The sequence below is a fragment of the Thamnophis sirtalis genome, unplaced genomic scaffold, assembly GCF_051295495.1.
Source record: "Thamnophis sirtalis isolate CommonGarterSnake01/CBP01778 unplaced genomic scaffold, rThaSir2_p1.2 scaffold_8, whole genome shotgun sequence".
In the NCBI taxonomy this organism is placed as follows: Eukaryota; Metazoa; Chordata; class Lepidosauria; order Squamata; family Natricidae; genus Thamnophis; species Thamnophis sirtalis.
Genome location: NW_028261388.1, coordinates 48,893,158 through 48,914,976, shown reverse-complemented (window position 1 = coordinate 48,914,976; position 21,819 = coordinate 48,893,158). Strand labels below are relative to the sequence as shown.

Below are 21,819 nucleotides of genomic sequence, written 5' to 3'. Positions count from 1 at the left end.
TAACAAACCAGAATATAATAAGACAACAAGAACTTTGAATATTGGAACATTCCTGAACTTCTACCTCCCTGGTAATTCCATTTAGTTTATTCTCTCAGTGTTGGTTAAACAAAGTATCCATCATTCCACACATTATGGTGTTTTATATAGACAACTTATGTTAAACTCTCTCTAAGTTTTTTTGAATATCTGTCCTGAACCACAATGCTTAAATGTTAATAAAGCCTATTTCAGAATTTAGGCCCTAAATTAAGCAGAGGGTATTTTATTGAGAAATACAAAGCAACCCAAAAAACAAACAAACCTTAAACTATTCATTTCACAACAATTTGGTTCCTATTCTTTTGAATTATCAACCCTATTACTCTCTTTTTTCAAACACATATCCAGGAATTATAGTAGTTCCTAACAAAGAATCCATGGGGAAGGAGTTGGAAATATCAAACTATAAAAATTAATTTTATGTAACAAACCAGAATATAATAATTAGGAAGTTGACAGGTTTGTTTTTACTAACAGCTAAGATATTGAGCTCAAAATTCCCGTATCTGTCTATCATTAAATAAGCTTTCATAAGAGGCAGCTGTTCCTGCAGATATTTCCTTTCCTCCTCGCAAACAAATAGTTTTTTCATAACAATTTGTTGATTTCCATTGATAATTGGAAGCATGATAACTTTGGTGCCTGGATCCAGATATGGTTTTAGGCTCCGAATCGAATCAAATCAAGGAGCTTTCAAATTGGTTGAAGATGAAGTTTAAGGTTTGAGAAAATAACTTTTTATTCATTGCAATACTGGTAACAGTGACACTACTATTTTTTTCTGTTCTCTCTTTAATAGAAACAATGTAGTTATGTACAATACACAAAGTGTAATGAAGCATTTATAGTAAAAGTGTTTTTGGGGAATATGAAATGTAATCAGTAAAATATATATCATACTTGATTATAACGTCAAAATAAAAGTTCATAATAGAAGCACATGCATTGAATGTGCATATTAACTCAGAATGCAAATACTTGGATTAGAAACATGCGTACAATATAACTATCCAAAACATATCCACAAAAGAAAAAGATAGAAAATTAAAGACAGAGAGTAGAATTCTATAATTATGAACAGTAGCAAGACTCTTTTATCTTAAGTCATAATGAAGCCAGGTCAGAGAAAACACTGACAATGTATTTAATATATTCCTTTTTATTTATTGTTTCTTCTTTGTTTCTTCTTGTTTTTGTCCCTTATGTCTCAAAAGTACTTTTTTTTTCTTTTCAAAAGGTGAATGGACTATTTTTTTCCTTGATGAAGAAATGTTTTTTCTTCCTTAAGGAAGAAGACATTTTGCTTCGTATCCAAGAAGCTTCATCAGTTCTGATGCAAACCACTTCTAAAAAACATTACAGTAATATCACCTAGTTGTATTTCCAAGGTACAAATGTAACACATGCCATATTTAGTATGACTTGGAAGATCAGTTCTTAAATTAATGATTGGCCATTTAATTCAAATAGGAGCTTATTTGCTGATATTTTATTGATTTATTAAATTTGTATACCACCCATCTCCACTACAAGGTGACTTTGAGAGGCTAAATCATTTGATAAGCCAAATAGACCCATTTTAGGAAACAAATATAATGCAATGAGTTTTGGGCATTATAATAAACATTTGTTTATAAGAGTGCTTTAGCCTCAGCATATTCTTAACATACAACATTTCACTACATCATTCCCCCCACTTCTGCATTTTGTCAGCCATAAAAAACCAAAAATAGTTTGAAATGTAAACACAGTCTCCAAAAGTAGCAATCAGCAACAAATAAAAATTAAAAAGCAAATCCATCATACTTCCAAATTAGTTCTCCATATTGAAAAAGTTTCTTTCTTTTTCTTAAAGTGAAGTTGACTGTTAGCGTGCCACAAAGAAAATCATCTGCCAGTTTCCAACATCAACTAAAGAGAAAATCAAAGCAGCCTGGTAGCATGGCGTTCCTAAAAACAAACAAAATAATCATTTGCATAATGGTCCTCCAGACCATCGCTGGAACATGCTGTCTATATTGGAAACAAGACTTACAGCCAAGTTCTGTTTCCAAAAAAATAAAAAAAGAAGAAAACCTGTGACTAACTGTAGAAGATGGTGCTTTAGGATGTTACAAAACATTATTTGGGAATTCATGTAATGATGGTTGACAGATTCAAAATAGTACTGGAATATATGGAAGGAATCAATATGTGTCTAATGCTTGCAGACATGGTTTGTGAAATCAGTGAAAAATGAAAAGGAAAGCCAGCCAAAAAAGAACTTGCAGGAAAATGATAAAGTTCTTTATTTTACTTCAGAATGTGATGTATGTTTGTGTATGTTTGTTTGTGTGTGTGTATGTGTGTGTGTGTGTGTGTGCGGGCAGGCAGGCAGGCAGGCAGGCAGGCAGGCAGGCAGGCAGGCATATGTCTGTCTGTCTGTCTGTCTGTCTGTCTCTCTGTATCTTCTTGGTTTTATTTTGATTTTATGATTCCCTTTTTAAAAAGGCCAGAAAAGCAGTATCTAAAGCTTAAATTAAATTAAATTAACCATAGAGAGTTATAGCAACTTGTTCTTCTAGATTTTTCCAGTGTTTCACAAAACTTGTTTAGCTGTGTAGCAAACAGTGTAGCTCACTGTTTGTTCATTGCCTATGTTTAGTCCCCACTATTTCTGTAGTAGAAACTGCATAATATCCATCTGATAAGTTCAGTAATTCCGGTGAGGGCAGATCTTGAAGTGGGGAAAGAATTAAACCATACCTGAATCTAGTGGTGAAATCTAATTTTTTTTCCTACTGGTTCTGTGGGTGTGGCTTGGTGGTGGTCATGTGAGTGGATGGGCATGGCAATGTAGTCATGTGACCGGGGGTGTCAAAAGACAGAAACTCACTTTAAAAATGCCCTGTTGGAGCAGGGGGTTGGACTACATGACCTCCAGGTCCCTTCCAGCCCTGGATTGTTGTGCTCTTTCAAGGTAACCTCTGAAGGTGTGTCTAGTGCCAGGTTTGTGGTCCGTCCTCCCTCTCTTTTTTCCCTCCCTCTTTCTCTCCCTCCCTCCTTCCCTTCCTCTCTTTCTTTCTTTAGCATTTTTTACTACCAGTTCAGATGAAACGGCTCAAACTGGTAACATTTCACCCCTGCCTGAATCCCACAAATTAAATATTATGAGAACTGACATAATTGAATTCAATCTACATAGAAACAAATCTGAATTTTATTCTACAGAGCTGGAACCATAATATGCTTTCAAGCCTATGTATGGTTATACCCTTTCTTCTTTTCCCAGAGTTCCCAAACTACAGGTTCCATGAGTCAATCATCTTGGAGGAGGACAATTTCAATATTTCCAAATTAATTGGCAATAGTGGAAAGTAGATGCTCTTCAGGATTTGCTGCATATGACAGGATCTACTTGCACTATCATCAACATCTCCTTTTAACAATCCCATAATCCCTTGCAGGGTGGAGTCTGGGCAACTGAATGGAGCTAGCAAAGTGTTTATTGACCAGATGCCCTTCCTGACACCCATGTGGAAATTTGTTCAGCAGGTATATTCTCATTGTGCGTAGAGAGAGAAATATCTGCCTCTACCTAGGATCGAACTCAGAGCCTCCTGATTGTGAGGCGAGAGCTCCACCTCTAGGCCACTGCACCACACAATCTATTTGCGCTATGCTTGTCTAAAATACAAGCTGCTCAACAACTATCCATGCATCTACCCATTTATCTTACTGAAAGCAAGTCTAGAATAGTTAACTGAAGAGTTGCATTTCTGTATTTCTAGGCATGAATGATGGCTTTCAACCAGCCTAAATATACAGTATATCCTAGTTTTCCAGTCCAACAAATTAGGAAACGTGTATGAAATTTCTGGTTGATTATAGTACATAGATAATGGAAGTATTATATTTTGTGAGATTGAGTTAACATGTTCTGCACTAGAAAGTAATTGAATTGCAGGTTGCCACTGAATATAGAAATTTTCTGGTCAGAGGATAAGTGCCTCCCATGAAGTATCAAAAAAGCTTGAAGAAACTTTATCAAAACCTTACCTGTGGCAATATTTGTTCATAATTTTATTTAGAAATAAGGCTGACTTTGTGCTTATTATGTTGCATAGTGAACCTTGCCTACTGATTCATATTCCATGCAGGTGATAAAAGTGTCATAAGACTATTAAACAGGGCAATATACAGTCCTGATGTAATTTTAAACCTATAGCAATTTTTCTTTAGTGCAAGGGAAAAAAAGGAGAGAGGTATTCTAGATACCCGGATATACTGATGAACATCTAAAGTTCATTTACTTTACTGAATTCTTCAAACTACTGCAATTGTTTAATTATGAAATGCTAATTGGACACTAACAGATGTCTAAGAATCAGAACTAATTGCCTATGTTTGCTTATTATCATAAGGCATAATTTGAGTGCTTCATATTGACTGTGTTAGAAGCATACTATTTTCATAAACTCAGTAAGCCTGCCAATTATACTTTGAAATATTGATTCCAATAAAATCATCTGCATATGACTATCTTCTTCAGCCATGATAAGAAAGGATAGGACCAAAGTGCAACTCTGTATTATAAATTAGCGAAGGTTATGCAGCAAAAAACAATGACCTTTGTCTACAAATGTGATCCCTTATTTCATCAGAAGCAAGCAGTGAGTCAGCAAGATAGAATACATCAAATATTGCAAACAGCTTGTATAAAATGAAAGGACTTTGTCATCAGAAACTGGGTTTTTTAACTTGTTATTTTAAGAGCAAAGAAATCAGTTTTATTAGAAGGCAAAAAGTATTAATTTTGATTTAATTGTGATGACACATAAGTAGAACTGTCACAAACCCTTTTTAATATGCAACTGAATTCCTCATACCACAGTTAATCATCCCAGCAGTTAAGCAAGTGTCATGGTCAGATGGTTTCTTTGGTTGCTTCTCCTTTGCTGACCCTCTCATCACAAATATTTTTGTAACCATTACAATTTATTTTGCCTATTGTGCAACTACAATAACATATTCAGATGAAATATTCACATTGTCTTTTTCAAGTACCTTTATTTTGGCAACCTTATATTTTCAGATTTAACATGTGGCATTATTAAAAACAATGACCTGATGCCTCTTTCTTCTCCTTCATACAGTTTCAGTTTGGGAACATTTATCTTCCCTCAATAGTTTCTTTCTTTAAAAAATACAACAAATAAAGGGTTATACCCACTGATGGAAATTTGGAACTAAATTTTGCCACACCTGGATGAACAGCCAGTAGTTATTTCCAGTTAAACAAGCCATGTGCCATCTGGGAAATATCTAGACTCTTTCCATGAAATACAATTATCCTGTTAGTATTTGGAGCTTATTTTGTTTAATTTTGATTGCCATCAGAACAGACTTAAAAAAAAAAGTTATTTGGAAAGCTACTTTATTAAAATGTTATTTTTGCAACATTATTTTCTCAATAGAAATATAGAATTTTTTATTGTAATTATTTTAACTAAAAGTTTTGAAATCATGCAAAGATTTCCAAGTGTATTTTTATGAAGCTTGGTTCAGGAAAAAAATGACACTGGTCAACCTTAATTTGAAAGGCAGTATAGCATATAATTATATTGTGTATAAGATGAATGCTCTAATTGTATTATTAAGAATACTCTTAATTGCAATATTAAGACCCATTACCAGGGTTCATGTATTATTACTGTTATATATATATTATAGTTAATAATATAATATAATAATATATTAATAAATATAAATAAATATAATATATTAATAATAATATGTTCAAGAATTTATATTGTTCATATAAGTTCATGAACTTATTTTATTATTATTCTATTATGATTACATTATAATACAATCTGAATTGTGATATTATACTTCACATTGTATTATGAAGCAGACCTCACATAAAGGTAGAAAATTCCTCAATCTTGGGAAATTAAAAGAAAAGTTTACTTCTTACTTCTGTGAATTATTTTAAACATTCCTATTTATCCACTTTAAAATTCAATCCAAAACACTTCAAAGTATTTATTTGCCAAGTATAAACTCGTGTTTTTCAATGTTGCCTTACAAGTCAATTATTCAAAAATAAAAGCTGTGAACATTACATAATAAACATTAATATGCAAACATGTATGTCATTTAAATATATATTTACTTGAATGTGGAACAACACTCAAGTACTTTGCAGAGCTTAATGTGTGACATGGACATTTTTCATGACCAAGTGAACTTAGCCATCATATTTTTAATGAATGGATTCTAAACAGGAATATGTAATAAAATTTAAGTATCTGAAGGAAGCTGTTAAAGACTTGACATATTCATGTTTGTTTAAAAAAAATTGAAAAACCCGAAATACAGATGAAACTAAGTGTCACATACTTTGCAGATTTTATATGCAAAGTGTATGTTACCTGGAAAGAATCCAATTGAGGAATCCTTTTCTATTATTTCCCAAGTTTTATGAACATTTCCCTGACATGCTCTCTGCTCTGACATGGCATCCCAGGGATGAAAAAATGAAGGAATGACAGAGTGAATCATAAATAGCTTTCAATTTGCCCAATACTGTAGTAACAATTCTATTAGACAAAAACTGTATACAGTTATAGTCGAGTTTTGTATCTGTTTGTATCAGTAACCACCAATCTTACAATAATCTAAGGATAGAACAATTCCATCCAAAAACCTGGTAGGCTCATACAACAGAAGGAAAATCAGGAAGGAAATTTTCTCTTCACTTTCTCCATTTTCTTTCCAGTTAGCATATTATGACTCACCCTCCTCAAATTCATCTTCCATGGAGACCAGGATTCAAACTCTAAGTCAGTCATGAAGCCAGTGAGTATAAATCAGTCCAACCTAACCTACTTTATACAGTTGCAAATATTAGGCAAGTTGAAAAGAGGGAAAAATATGTCTAAACTCAAACTCCTTGAAGTAAACATAGGATAAAAATGTAGTAAATACATGTCCAAAACTTTTCAGCTACTTTCTTGGAGACAGTATAATTAGGGTGATCAGACGTCCTGCATTTGGCGGGACAGGCACGACTTTTCATAATTTTTCACGCGTCCCGGGCCATTCCCAAAAATTCCCGCTTAATTTTGGCGCCTTCTTTGACTCGCTCCCCCGCCCATCCGCTGCCGCTCGCATGGGCAGGGTAGCGTAGTGAGTAAGCGGGTGGATGGGCGGGGGAGCGAGCTCGCATTTCCAGCCCCACTTCCGGACAAGCCGTGGGAAAGCCTCCGTGAAAAGAGCCACCTGGGGCCGCCACTTCTTCTCCGAACTCAGAGTAAGTGACTGGCGGGGCGAGTGAGCGGGCGGATGGTGGTGGGATCGCCGCCTGCTGCACTACAGCTGACTCGCCCCGGGCCGGGCGGGCTGGGAGGATTTGGGCGTTCGGGCGGGAAGAGCGCGGAGGAAGGCAGAGCGGCGCTCGACATGACTCTGCTACTTCTGCTGGAGGAGCCCCTAGATAGGGAAGGCGGGTGGCAGGGCGGAGCAAGGGAGCACAAGCGGCGGATCCCAGGCTCATATGCAGACGGAGCTGTCCAGGCACAGGAGCGCTGGAAAAGTCCTCCGCTCATGCACCCACTGGGATAGAGCACGCTCGCTCACTCCAGCCCTGCCTGCCGGCATGCTAAAGTGCCAACATGACTTTGAAGGGATAGCTTGCTGCTTGCCTTCCACGTCGGCCCGCGTGGAAGGCAAGCCACACTTCAAAGTCATACCAGCAGTGGGAAGCCTTTGCTGGCCTGACACCAGCTCTGAAGTTGCTTTCCTTTCTACTAAAGCCCCTGCTCAGCAAAGCAAGTGCGGGGAAGTCCTTTGTGCTGGCTAGAAAAGGTCTGCCACGAACTGGGAAGCTGACGCACTCCCTCCTATCTGCCCCCCCTCCGCAACCCCGGATACCCTCTGCCGCCATGCCTGAAGCATGGGAGTGCTCACCAGCCGGCAGAACGCCGGAGTGGAAGAGGTGGATGTCCTGTCCAATTCCCTCTACAGATACCCCCCAAAATCTGGTAAGACGGAGCGAGCATTTGCGGGGAGTCCCGCATGGCAGGGTTTTGCGCGCGCTCTGTACTCTGAGTTGAGGGAATGGCGAGCAGCGGCTGCAAACCCAGAGCTCGGCTAGGCGAGAGCTTTAAGGCGAGCGGCGGGACGGACCCTTGCTGTCAATCTCCCCCCCTTGTGCCTTTTCGCAACCGTCCCGTCGTTCTCCCACCAGTGGGGCTGCTCCTGTGACGGGGTCCCCCACGTGGCTGCGAAGGAGTTTCCCGAGAGTTTTAGAGGGTCAGGAGTACGACCCTCATTGCAATGTCGCCCTTTGCAAGCTCTGGCTGCTTGGGAGGGTGGTTATTTATTTATTTTTTTCTTCTCGCTTCCGCTTTCTTGCCGGCGTGCAAGGATTGCGGTGGCGGCTTGGATGGAAATATTGACATTCATGGCATCGCGCTTGGGGTTAAAAGCTGCTTTTCGTTCGTGGCAGCAACTGCTCTTTGAGAATTCTTGCTTGAAAAAACAGGACTCCCTCACGCAGTCCTGAATTGAGGTCCATCTCCCTCCACCCCTAATTAAAAAGCCCCTGGTAAATTCTTGCCTGTCCTGTGCCACTTGGCATGCCTGCCTGTTTAGTTGTTACTGCGCTGATTGCATTCTAAAATACCCCATCAATCTTCTGATGTAACATTTAACCATCCCCGCTGCTAATGAGAGTTCGCCCCTTCGCCCGCCGAGTTGGAGTCGGCGATGGGACACGCGGGGTCGGTTGGTGGCTCGCTCGCTCCTCCCGCCGTGGCGCCAGCAGCAATGGGATATGCTCGGGGAAGGGAGAGCCAAAGCCACTGCTTCTGCTGCTGCTGCTGCTGCTACTGCAGCCACCAGAGACTCCTTCCCCTCCGCTGCCCGCATGGGGTGGGGAGTGAGCACACGAAAGGAGAAAAAAAAGGAAAGGGCGACGGCTCCAGGACCCAGTGACCCGTGGGAGCGCCGGAGGAACCGGCGGATGCTATAGCTGCTTTTCGTCTCTCCGCCTCTTCCTGGGGATCGTGGAGGAATCTTGGTCTGGCATCATTGAGGAGAACCCGCCGCGCATCTGTTTTGAGGCTCATCACTAGCAAATACCCACCGCCAGAAGATGGGGAGGGTAGCCTGGGTCTTCTCGGGCCAGGATCGGAGCTTCCTGGCTGCCTTTGCCACTGCTGCCGCCTCCACTGCTTGGCAGGTTCTCCTCAATGATGCCAGACCAAGATTCCTCCACGATCCCCAGGAAGAGGCGGAGAAGCGGGGCAGAGAGAGGAAAGGAAGCTGCAGCGAAGGGAGAGACGCTCGCCCCTGTGTTCAGCAAAGCAAGCCCGCTGGCGGCGCCTGTGCTGTGGTGGGAAGCGAGCTGAGGGTCCACCCCCCGCCGCCGTCTTCTTTACCTCCACCTCTTCCAGAGCCTGGGGTGGCTGTCAGGGCACTGACGGTGGAGCGGACGCACCCAGTTTGTTACTGCTTCCAGAGATTGAGACGGACGAGGGAAGCGGCGGTGGCGGATGTCAGACGTCGGACGTTGGCAGCGACTGTAACGACCGCTTGGGTGAGGTGCGGAGGAAGAACGGAAGGTCCCCCCTGCCCGTGACGACGGCTCCAGCCATGGACGAGGAGGCTGGCCCCAACAACAACAACGTGCTGCTCTTGCTGCCACCTCTGGGTGGGAAGCAACCACGCCTGTGCGGCGCCTGTGCTGCGGTGGGAAGCGTGAGGCGTGGTTGCTTCCCACCCGGAGGTGGGAAGTGAGAATCACAACTTCTCACTTTGGAAAGGGGGGTTCTACAACTAAAATCTTTAGAGGTATTGAAAGAGGAGAAGATAGTTCAAACATGGTTCCAGTATGGCCAATTACAGGCCAGGTGGAAAATAGATCAAAAAACTGGTTTTATCCAAGTTGAGGATAATTTGTTTAAACAAATAAGAAATCAAAGTTTAATGCATATAAAGAGGATATATAATGTACTAATACAGATGGATTCGGAAACGGAATTAGTTAAAGATTGTATGATAAAGTGGGCTCAAAATATTGAAGAACCAATAATGTTGGACACATGGGAAAGAATATGGGTAAGAAATGTGAAATTCACACAAGCACAAAACTTGAGAGAAAATTTTTATAAGATGTTTTATAGATGGCACTTAGATCCTAGAAAGCTGGCTTCTATGTATCCAAATGTACAGTCTAAATGTTGGAGATGTGGTTCTCTCGATGCTACATATTTTCATATATGGTGGACTTGTCAAAAGGTTAAGGCATTTTAGATAAAAATGTGGTGGATTATGCAAAATATCTTTAAAAGAAGGATAAAGTTTACTCCTCAGTTATTTTTACTAGGTATATGTACTGACTTTACAGCGGTAGAGACTAACAAAAGTAACAAAAAATCTACACTGAGAAATGGACTCATATTTATAGATTTCAGTTTCATCTTCATTATTATAAACTGTTCAATATAATGGAATGATTAAAAGAATGAAAAACAAAACTTTTGCTCATTTATAGACGCAATAGATGCAGTGAGAACTTTGGGTTGTTCTTTGTATTCCTAACCCTTTATTTTGCTCATCACTAATGGAATTCAAGCGGAGTCTTCCACTAGGAAGATCTTCATTAGGAAGATTTTAAGTGCACATAGACTTTCATATCTTGCAGCTGTTAAGAAAACATATTTCTTGCTAGCGTTGTGCCAATGTATATCACTTCTGCCAACAATTCTCAATTTTTGGAAAAAGACCTCTCCCTTAGGCCAACTTCACCTCACAAAACTTTAGCAAGAAATGTGTAATTTTTGAAAAATATCAGCAGCTACTATGGAAGGTAGCATGCATGGTTTGTACACTAGACTGGCAAAGTTTTAATTTGGTGACAGTTATTTATACACCGATGAGTTCTTTTCTAGGGACCAATAAATAATGTCATAAACATTCAAATCTTGAACAAATAATCTCCCTTCAATAATAAGGGGCAAGCTTTTACAAGTGCCAGATATAATTTTTGAAAATCTGTTTAGTTTTGCAAGGAAGTTGGAAAGAGGAATAAAGAAAATATCCACCTTTTTCCCCTCCATGGTTTTAAGGCATGGTGAGGAACCTCATGGAGTTCACCTTGGTTACAAAAATGTGCAGTCCATGAAGGTGTGGGACTTCTTTTAGAAATTGATTTCTCATTTCCTGTTCCCATTAATGGGGAAAAATGATCATTCAAGTCCCTGACAACCAATTAATCATCCTAGCAGTTAAATGGCAAGGTCTGCATTTCTGATTACCCACTGCTAAGAAATAAGAAAACTAGAGGGATTGCTGGCAGAGCAGAAGTTGATAGAGGGAGAACAGAACATGCAAACATGGCTGTGTTTAAAAAGTGCTGCATAGAGCCATAGTGGCACATTGGTAAGGATGCAGTATTGCAGGCTAAGCAGTTCCATCCTCACCGGCTCAAGGTTGACTCAACCTTCCATCCTTCCGAGGTCAGTAAAATGAGGACGCAGATTTGGGGGGGCAATGTAATGACTCTATATACCACTTAGAGAGTGCTGTAAAGCACTATGAAGCAATACATAAGTCTAAGTGTTATTGCTATATGTGCATATGAGTGTTGAACCCATTGGTCCGCTGATCAGATAAATTTCATGGTAGTCAAACACATAAAGAGTTGATGCTATACTCCAACAAATTGTGACCAAACTTTAATTTAAAAAAATATATATCTTAAATATGTGCATCATTGTCCTATGGAATTGTAACCCCTTTTCTAAGCAAAGATTTTTGTGACTGCAGTTAGTACTCAGTTTTATGGACACTCATGCTACTGAAACTATTATCTTCTCCATGAAACTGGAGCAGAATGTGAAAGATTCCAGATGTACCTTTGTAAATCTCTAGATTTTATCATTGTATTATCTTAATTATATTAAATATTATGTTAGAAATAACTGATACAGTATATTGATTTGGGAATTGAAAAATTCCTTCTAAGGGCAAAAGACATTCCTGGAATTCTGTGATTTTTTTTAAAGTGGAAAAGAAGAGCAGAACTGCATGAAATTTTTCATAATATCTTGAAACATGGGAGGAACACTTTAAAATACATATAATAAAGTGGGATAAGAATTTTGGTTATAGTATACATAGGGATCAATGGGAAATATGTGGTTAAAAGGGTTGAAATTTATATTGTGTTATGATTTTAAAGATATTTTTAATAAAATGATTGATACTTGATGCCAGTGAAATTATCCAGAACACATAAAGGCACAACAAATGTTTGTTGGGTTTTGGATCAAAACATTAATGAATTCTATATTTTAACCGTACTAAAGAAAGTTGGAAGCGATTCCTTATTTTCAATTTATTTGGAATAAAGGATTAGGGTTATTGTTATAGCTTTCCTTGATTTTTAGACCTTGACTTTGACCTAGTGGATCAGGTCACATGACATCCTGTAGCCTTCCTGTGGCTCATGTAAATGTTGGCCTCCCTTGAGAGGACAAATTCAACCCTAAAAGCAACAGTATTTGCTGAGATAACAAAGCTGCATTTGTCTTTATCTTTTTAAATTTCAGGTGCAGTTTCATCTCCAAATTTAAAACTTGACTCGAATGGAAAAATAAGGCTCTAGCTTAGCTTTTATCCTGGCATTTCTGGGTATTCTTTGGCAAGATTTTTTTAAAATAGAGAATTGTTTAATCATATGAGCTTTACTTTCTGCTGGATGCAACCCAGCCACAGGTTTATAGCCTAAGGATCAAATTAGACCTTAATAAACCATCCCATTTCCTCAATTTCTCCATCTATTTTGAATATATTTTGGTGAGATTTCAATGCTTATGAGACCCTTGAGCTTCATTTCCAAGAACTTCATTTAATCTTTTTTAGGAATAAAGGCCTATAAAAATATTAGTCTCTGTGGCTAGTTAATTGTTATTTTATTTGGTCACTTGCTTCATTGTTTAACAAAAGAAAATCTTTTATAGCATACCTCAGATAAGAGTGGCCAAGAGCAATAAAGATACATCGAATCACCAAGTAGAGAACCATACTTTTTTAAAAATAACATCTGCTTGCACACTTGTTCAAATTGGACAAACAAACTGTAGATTGTTCCACTGCATAGCAAGACTGTGTATTTAATCAAACCGAACACAGCTTCCAGATAAAGTTGAACTGCTTTGCCTTGCCAAGACTCTGGAAATGTACAGGTCACATGTTGCATTTGTAGCTATAATAGTCATGTTTATCACTTTACTCAAAACTTTTTTTTGTGAACTTCTGGGAGAGAGCTCCAGACCAGATTAGAAGAGAAAAGCACCAGAGGGTCAAAAGTTTCCCTGCCTTATATTTTGAATCTGAACAAGGTCAATTTCATTTACTTACTTTAAGGGGGAAAGGGGAATGCTGCAGGCTTGTTAATTTACTATTATTTGTGTTTCAGGAGTGCTGCAAATTAACCTAACACCTCTGCTAGATTAAACTTTAAATTGACTTTTACTTTCATTTTAAGTTAAGTACTTATTGAAACCCAACAACATCATGTATCTTAACCATTCTAAACAATGGTAGCTTGTGATTTGAGTTCTTGGTACTTAAATGATTACCCATGGCACCCTTTAGAAACTCAGCTAGTAGCACAAAATATGCAAGCTTTCTGATGATATACATCATTTTCCAGGAGTTTATTTCACTTTTCTTTGCCTCTTTGGATATCTATTTAGTTGTATGTTTTGCTCTTTTATTTGACTTTGTATAAGTATCTTTTGATGTTCTATTTTTGGATTCACTATAGTGACCTGCAGTGAGGTTTATGGCTGGTGAGGCACTGATACAATTTTTTTTAGACTTGTGGACTTCAACTCCCAGAATTCCACAGCCAGGCATGCTCAGTTCCGATTTAAAGCGACAGCATTTGTTTTTCTCCTTTGCAAAATAAGTTTCCTTCTTTCCTTTTCTTTTTCTTCTCCCTTCCCCTCCCTCCTCCCTCTCTCCCTCCCTCCCCCTCTCAAACACACACACACACACACACACACAGAAGTTGGATTGGACTATCTCTCCTACCCCCTTCCCTTTCTCACTCAAACAAACTGTCTCTCAAACAAGCACACACACACACACACACACACACACACACACACACAAAGTTGGATTGGAGGGAATCAGGGAGACCACAGGAGGAGGCAGGAAGCCAGTCAAAGAGCCATACTAGAGCACACACACTTTCCCCCAGCCCCGGAAGGATCCAGCCCAGCTTCACTGATTACAGGTTTGAAAAGACAATGTGGCTCTGTCTGCAATCAAACTACACTTGGGGAGGGAGAGCACTTCCCTCCAGCCTTTGCCCAAAGCCCCGCAGCAGGAGGAAGAAGTTTGAATTCCTCCCCCTCCCTCTGACCCACACGTTACCTTTTCCAGCTGTTTCAGAGAGGATTTCAACTCTGCTCTTGCCTGTCATCATAAAAAGAAAAAAAAATGTAAAAGGAAAAAGGCAAGAGCTGAAGTTAGGCTGAGCTAGTTGCTGCCAGAGTCACCATGAATGACTCTGCTTAACTGTTTAAAAAAGCCTCTAAAAAGCACCCTCTACAGGAGGAGGTAGGAGAACGACGTGTTTGAATGATCACAAAACGCCTAGTCAGACTAGATGAGTCATGTCGTTCTCTTCCTCCTCCTGTAGAGGGCACTTTTTAGAGGGTTTTTAAAACAATTAAGCACTAAGCAGAGTCATCCATGGTGACTCTGGCAGCAACTAGCTCAGCCTGACCTCAGCTCTTGCCTTTTTCCTTTTACATTTTTTTTCTTTTCATGATGGCAGTGGTGAAGTTCTGCCTCCTCTGCCTCCCCTGACTGCACGTCACTGATTCACCATATTGGTTTGAGTAAGCAGAGTACAAATGTCCTGCATAAATAATTTCCCCACGGAAAAGAGCTTCATTATAAAAGAAGGATGGCCTTGTGTGTCCTTTGCACTGGCTGCATTTTTGAACTAATGGAAGGCTCCAAGTACAGTTGGAAAAACCTCAAAGATACTTTAAAGAGAGTCAACAGTAAGAGTTCCCTTAAGACTGATTTGGCAGCTAAGATTAGTAGAAGTGAAATGAACAGCTGGTCCGTGCTCACTTTCCTTTTGCACTCATTAAAAACTATTTGAGCTGTGCTTCACATGGAGTCATTAGATTTTCCTCAGGGAGTTAATCTATCTGGTGAGTAGAGTTCATGTACTATCCAAACAACATCAAAGACCTTCCCAGGGCTTCAGATGAATGCACCAGTTATAGATAGTTAGGTAAGTAATGTTAATGGGCCTCTGATGAAAGCTCATAAAGCCTTAATGGCAAGAAATAGACAAATTAAATCAATGCATTAAATGGAATATTCATACAGTATTAAAAATCCATAACCAAGTATTTTATAGGGAAAAGATTAAAAAATTAAGATTTTTCTACTGCACATTTGCTTTGGAATTCACCCCAGACTAATCTAAATTCATTTTCTTCTAAGGTATTTTCCAGTCCAGAAAGCATTCTTATCTCAATGACAAGGCAGTTTTCCAAAACACAGTAGTCAGAGTTTGCCACTGCATTAAAGCACACACTATCCCGTGTTTGAAGAACTACACTCCTTCTGTGATTCCCACAGAGATTTCTCTCCCCAGCTGAAATTGCAGTTAAATCTTTGCAATGTTGATGCTGTGACTCTATCAGGAATGGAGATCAGTGTCTCATTTTCCCTCTCCTATCCTGGGAAAATGATTAAAAACAAACCTATGTTGTGAATAGTAGGTAACATCTTTACTTCATTAATAAGCAGCATCAAATATATCATGCGAATGCTGGCTGGGGAATTCTGGGAGTTGAAGTCCGGACATCTTCAAGTTGCCAAGGTTGAGAAACACTGAACTATATAGATATATAAATAACTACAAAGGAGCAGATAGGTTTAAGAACTTGAAACCAGTGAACAACTAAATTCCATGTGATGATCTTTTGTCCTTTAGTGAGGGTTTGTCAAGAGCTAGCATGCATTTGTCTCTTATTCAACTTTACTTGCACATAAACATGATTTCTATCCACTGACTGCCTTTTTAAAAACTTTGTGTCAGCCTCTGCTTTGCTGCTGCTTCGGCTGCCATTGAAACGGGGAGGGAGGGCATGGTATTTGGGAGGGGTTACTAATTGTGCTGGAGGGAGATTCTGGAGTTCTGCTGCCTGTCGGACTACGCATGCAGAGGAGGTTCCCGCCAAGGTTAACGGCACCGACATTCCATCTTGGTGATGCCTTTCGAAGTTATCTCACACCTGACACTTAGGAGAATTATGATTGGACTGTAACTGGGATGTCAAGGGGTGGGGAATGGGTTATTTTATATATCAATCGCTTTTGCGCCTAAATAATAAGTCTTCGCTTTGCTATGCTTCTAATCATTTATAATTAGTAAAAGTACACTTGATTTCTACCAATGGAATCTCATGGTCTTCTTTCCTAATTACTCAATGAAGAGGTGCTGACACTTTGAAAGATCTGTCAAATGTTCCTTCCTCCAATGACTAAGGTGCTGTCAACTAGGAACATGTGCAGGGGCATAAAAAAATTCAAGATAGTAGGAGTGACATTATGACTTAAGTCTCATTCCTTTTAATATGCCTCACATGTACATAAATGAAGGAAGGTCTCAGTTGAGTCACAAAAAAGAGAAAAGACTGGAAGGGAAGTATTGTCTGCAAAAAAAGCTCAAATCAGTTAAAGAGTCTTTGACGTTGGGACAGCAGAGTGCTTGATGTTCTGATAAAGATGTTCTGAAATTGCTTCTTACTCTCTCTGCTAAATGAATAAAGAGGGGGGAGGGGGGAGGCACAAAGCTGGTGGCTCTGTCTCTTTCAGTCAGATGATCCTTCAAACCTGATGACACATTGATGTTTTTCTTCCAAACGTTTTGCAAATACAGTAGGGCATCCTAAATGCTTGTCTGCAATTAATAATTGGGTAGAGGAGGAACAATAAATTGAAACCGAATTCGGGCAAGACCAAGCTGCCCATTGTGAGTGTCATAATTCCACTTCCAAGAACAAAGTGGATCTGAACGTTCTTAATGGAATGACACTGTTCTAAACAAAGCAGGAATGCATCTGATAGTGCTCTCGTACACACATTTGTCTCATTTCCCAGACTGAGGCAATAGCCAAGAGTGTTTTTATCAGCTTGAATAGATATGTCCTGTCCTATTATGGAAGATGTTGACTTTAATACTGTAGCGTATCTGCTAGTAATTAATCTCCAGATCTGATTATAATATTCTGCTGTAAGTGGGATGCCCCACTGCCTAGCTTAGAAACTCCAATTATTAACAAATCTTAGCAGTCAGATTGGATTTGGGAAGAATGTGAAGATACTGTATCATATTACACAAGGGCTTAAAGCATTAAAATGCCTTGATTTGTTTCTGAACAAAATATAAATGCCAGTCCATTTTATATAATCTGTGGAACAACAAACAAACAAAAAAACCTGGCCAAGCTCACTGACATTTGCAGTAAACTAAAATAATAACATGCACAATCACAATGTCCAATGCAAGGATGTAAATAAAGATTAGTATGGTGGTGACAGTAGACACCCTTGCACCTGTTCAGTTTTTTATATATAAAAAAAGAAGATATAGCCTTGCAGAGAATGTTGATATTTTTATCCTAAGTGTAAAATTAATCCTGGATGGCAAAAATCAGTTGCTTTCACTGAATATGAAAATCACTTTTTAAATTTAAATTATATGGTACATTGGTCTAAAACTGTCAATTCCTGCCCCACAGGCCAGATACATCACACACACCCACACCCGATTTATTGAAGGGGAAAAAAGGAAGCAAGCAAGGAAGGGAGAGAAAGAAGGAAGTAAGGAAAGAAATATGAGTTTGGGTTAATTGATAAATTGGAATGATCCCTTATTTCATTAAACTTCTCACTTATAAAGAACATGTGGCTTCAGATCATAAAAAAGCAAATACATCTTGTAAAAGTTTTTTTAATAGTTCTGTGTTTTGCCAGATTTAAAATTAAGGAAGTAAGAAATTTAATGAGATTACACTCATTCTATCCTTCATGTCCTACCAAAATGGTATTGTTGATAGAACTTCATCTATAGATCTTGTTTATATTTTAAAAGATAAATATTCCTATTAATTGGAACATATTTGTTTTGTGATTCCTATTTTAGTTTTATTTTTTTTTATTTTAGCTACAGGATAAGAAATATTGTCTTTGCCATAACATTGTAATTATTGTATTAAAAGTAGTCTATGGTTACTGCTGATTTTTCCCCGGTTTCCTTTTTCACAGTCATACGATTTGATTTGATTTTTGCTTTGCAACCTGTTTCTGCATTTGGTGAAGAGATGAAATTCTAAGTACTTCTTATATGAACCTCCAGGTCTGTTGAAATTAGAATGAGGGGGTGGGGAAAACATTTAAAATTCATTTGATCTAATCTAGTATTTTTATGTGTGTGTGAATATTTATCACTTTTTGACTGTAATACAACCCTGTTAGAGGTTTTACCTGAAAACTATTTATTTTCTGATCACTGCAGGGAGCTACCATCCTTATCATAGGAGAAAGAACTGAAGAATTAATATAGAAACGCCCTTTCAATATAGCTCTCTGTTGTAAGAATGCTGCAACATTAAGAACTTGAGGCATTTTCTTTTTCCTCTGCATTCAACTTTCCTTCAGTGTCTTACAGAAAAGATATATTCAGTCTCATTTAGCTTGGGGCTGTTGGCTACCCTAAGGCTGTGGGACATAGCAGAGCATACATTGTCTGGGTAGGTAGGGAAGGATATAATTTGATAAGAGATTTCTCTGTTTTTAAAGGATTAAATAGGTACATAAGCCTTTGCAAACAATCCCTTTAACCATAATCTCTTGCAAAATGGTCACTGAAAATATTGGCCCGGACTAACCTGGCAGAACAAAAGGAAGTTGTGGCTGGAAGGCCACAAAAAGAATCTCGTGTTTTACATTGCAGACTAGAGGCTGAATCGGTCTCTTTTTCATTATTGTGAAAATCATTTATTTTTATTTTTTGTTTAAGTGGTTGTTAAGTGGTACAATGTAAAGGTTGGTCTTAGGTAGAAATTGGGTCTACTGAAAGATACATCCAGCAATCATTGCCTGCAACTGCTGTTCATATATCTCATTATCTCAGCTCTTGGCATCCAGCATGCAACTTCCATTGCCTTTCAAGAGTGAATACTGAGAAATAAAATATATTTTATGTAAACTATGCAAAGTTGTATTTTGCAACAATTTGATATATGTTTAAATAACTTTACTCAGAAGTAAATCCCATGCCGTCTAAATATTTATTCCTGAATGATTGCATCTAGTACTGCAATTTATAGGTAATGCTAAATTTAAAAAAAACAAAAAGAACACATTGGAACTGTCAGAAGCAAAGGTTATCTCTTGTAGCAGACAATACCTTTTGGAATGTAGAGAGTGAAAGAGAAGAAGAATGGAAAACTGAAGACTGGGTTATCTTCCTTAAACTCAGACATTCTGTTCTTTAATTTTCAAGAACTGGCTGTTCAGTCATGTCAGTGACTGATGTGCTAAATGAGTCATCATAAAGAATACAAAAAAGGATTTATGTGAATTATGTATTAACTTCAATGGGATCAATTCAGTGAACATCCTGAATACTATTACAACATTACATCAACAAAATATGTCACTTATAAAATTTAGATGCTTCAAACAGCAGAAACTTATGAGGGAATTAATGAAGTAACTTTCTGCTTCCACCTGTGGATGTTATACAAATTTCAACCTTCTGGGATGTCACAATTTAACTAAAGTTAAAATTTGATGGGATTTGGGGATCCAAAATATGTAGCTGGAAACAAAGATGATTAAAGTCTCATTTATGTTTCTTACAGAACAAGACATTTGGATAGGACATATTACGAAACAGCTAATATATTGGCAAATTATCCATTACCTGCCATTTCACAATATTTGTCTCCTCAAGCAGCCTCAAGTGTTTCAGCAAAAAACATAACATTAAATACAGCTGACAAGACAATGAGGAATTATCAGCAGTTCTTGCGTAACTGGAATATATTGAAAAAAGCTGTTGTTCTGTAGTAGTTTCATACATTGATACAAACGAGTCTGGTGAATCAGAAATGAAGGAAATTAAGTCTGATACTATACTATTAGATATATATTTATTGTTCTGCCCCCCCTCCTCCGCTCATTAACAGACGACAGGCAAACAAACTTAAAAGGAACTCACTTTATCAGTTCTCGGCTCAGATTGGCTGTGAGCCCAAAAATAAACATAAATAAAGTCTCTGATGAGATAACAGAATACCAAACAAAAACTCTTACAAAGCAATGCACTTCTCCAAGTGTCTCCTTGAATCAGGGTTACAGAAAACAAATCACTTCTTCAAGTGCTCTCAAATAAACCATGACCGATGATCAATGAATGTTGAACAAATGAAGGAATGTTGACTCCTGCAACCAGAGCGTGGCACCATCCGTCCTTTTATCCCCAGAAGATGCCCCTAACGAGCCCCAGCTGCATTGTTAATCTTGCATCCCGAAAAGACTCACAGAAGACTGCTGCTGAGTCACAACAATTTATTAAATAAAAACAACCATTAGAATCTATCTGTGAAACAGAGCACTTTATTCATTTAGCAGTATTTTCAATAACTAGAATGCTAATGTTGGTATTACTGGGCTTTCAAGTCACATTTAAGATGACAATTTGGAAACCTATATAGTTCACTCACTAAGTTGTGTCCAACTCTTTGCAACCCCATGAACCATAGCATGTTAGGCCCCCTGTTCTTCACTGTCTCCCTGAGTCTGTCCAAACTCATGCCCAAACTGCATTGATGACACTATCTTATTATCTCATCTTTTGAGGTCCCCCAATCCTGCTTTTCTTTTTTCTTCTTTCTCTATGCTGAACAGAGGTTTTTTTCCTTTCATCCTTTTTCCCCCATTTGATTTCCTAATCTTACAGAGCCATTCTTTTCTTTCTCTACCAAAGCCCACTCCTTGGAACATTATCTACACCAAATCCATTTGCTCATGCTTAATAGTTTCATAAAGACTTTTCACAGGCACGCAGCTGGTATGTTGAGTGAACCTATCAACACTTTGTTTGACATTGTTGTGTGGCTTGAAATTAGATTGTCCTTGAGTGCTGTTATGCTATTATTGTGTTATTACTGCTTATTATTTATTGTATTTAATCCTATATTTAGTGATAAGAGATGTTATTGTAAGATAGGCAGCTATATAAATTGATACAATAAATAACATGATTAGATTACTGCAATAGATGGGATTGTACTTGAAGATCATCTGGAAGTTATAGTTGGTCCAGAATGTGGTCCAGTACTGCCCAAGTTGCACTGGCTCCTAGTATTTTTTTCAGGTATATTTCATATGTGCTGGCTATTATTTTAGAACCCTACAGATTACTTCCAGGATCATCTCTTCCATCTTCATCTGCTGTTTCACCACTTAGCTAGTGTGAACTATCTTCAGATTTCTTTCTTTAAATAAAGCTATCTAGGAAGCCCTTGCCTGTAGAACATCCTTTCCTTGAGATCCTGGAAGCAGGTACTCTCTTATTTTTCAGGAAGGCCATACTGTCTCTCATGCATTGGAATATGGTAAGGTAGAGCCTAGAGATGGTTGTGTTGGTTCACCGACAAAACCACGAAGCCCTTT

General features: G+C 38.5%; 1 long non-coding RNA gene across 1 annotated transcript; it reads left to right on the top strand.

The window, feature by feature from the left end:
* Window positions 1-13,354: 13,354 nt before the first annotated feature.
* LOC148044393 (uncharacterized) lies at window positions 13,355-20,742 on the top strand. The gene is made up of 2 exons (XR_015697582.1): window positions 13,355-13,436; window positions 20,004-20,742. It is a non-coding gene; the product is annotated as an uncharacterized LOC148044393 (long non-coding RNA).
* The last annotated feature ends 1,077 nt before the right edge of the window (window positions 20,743-21,819 follow it).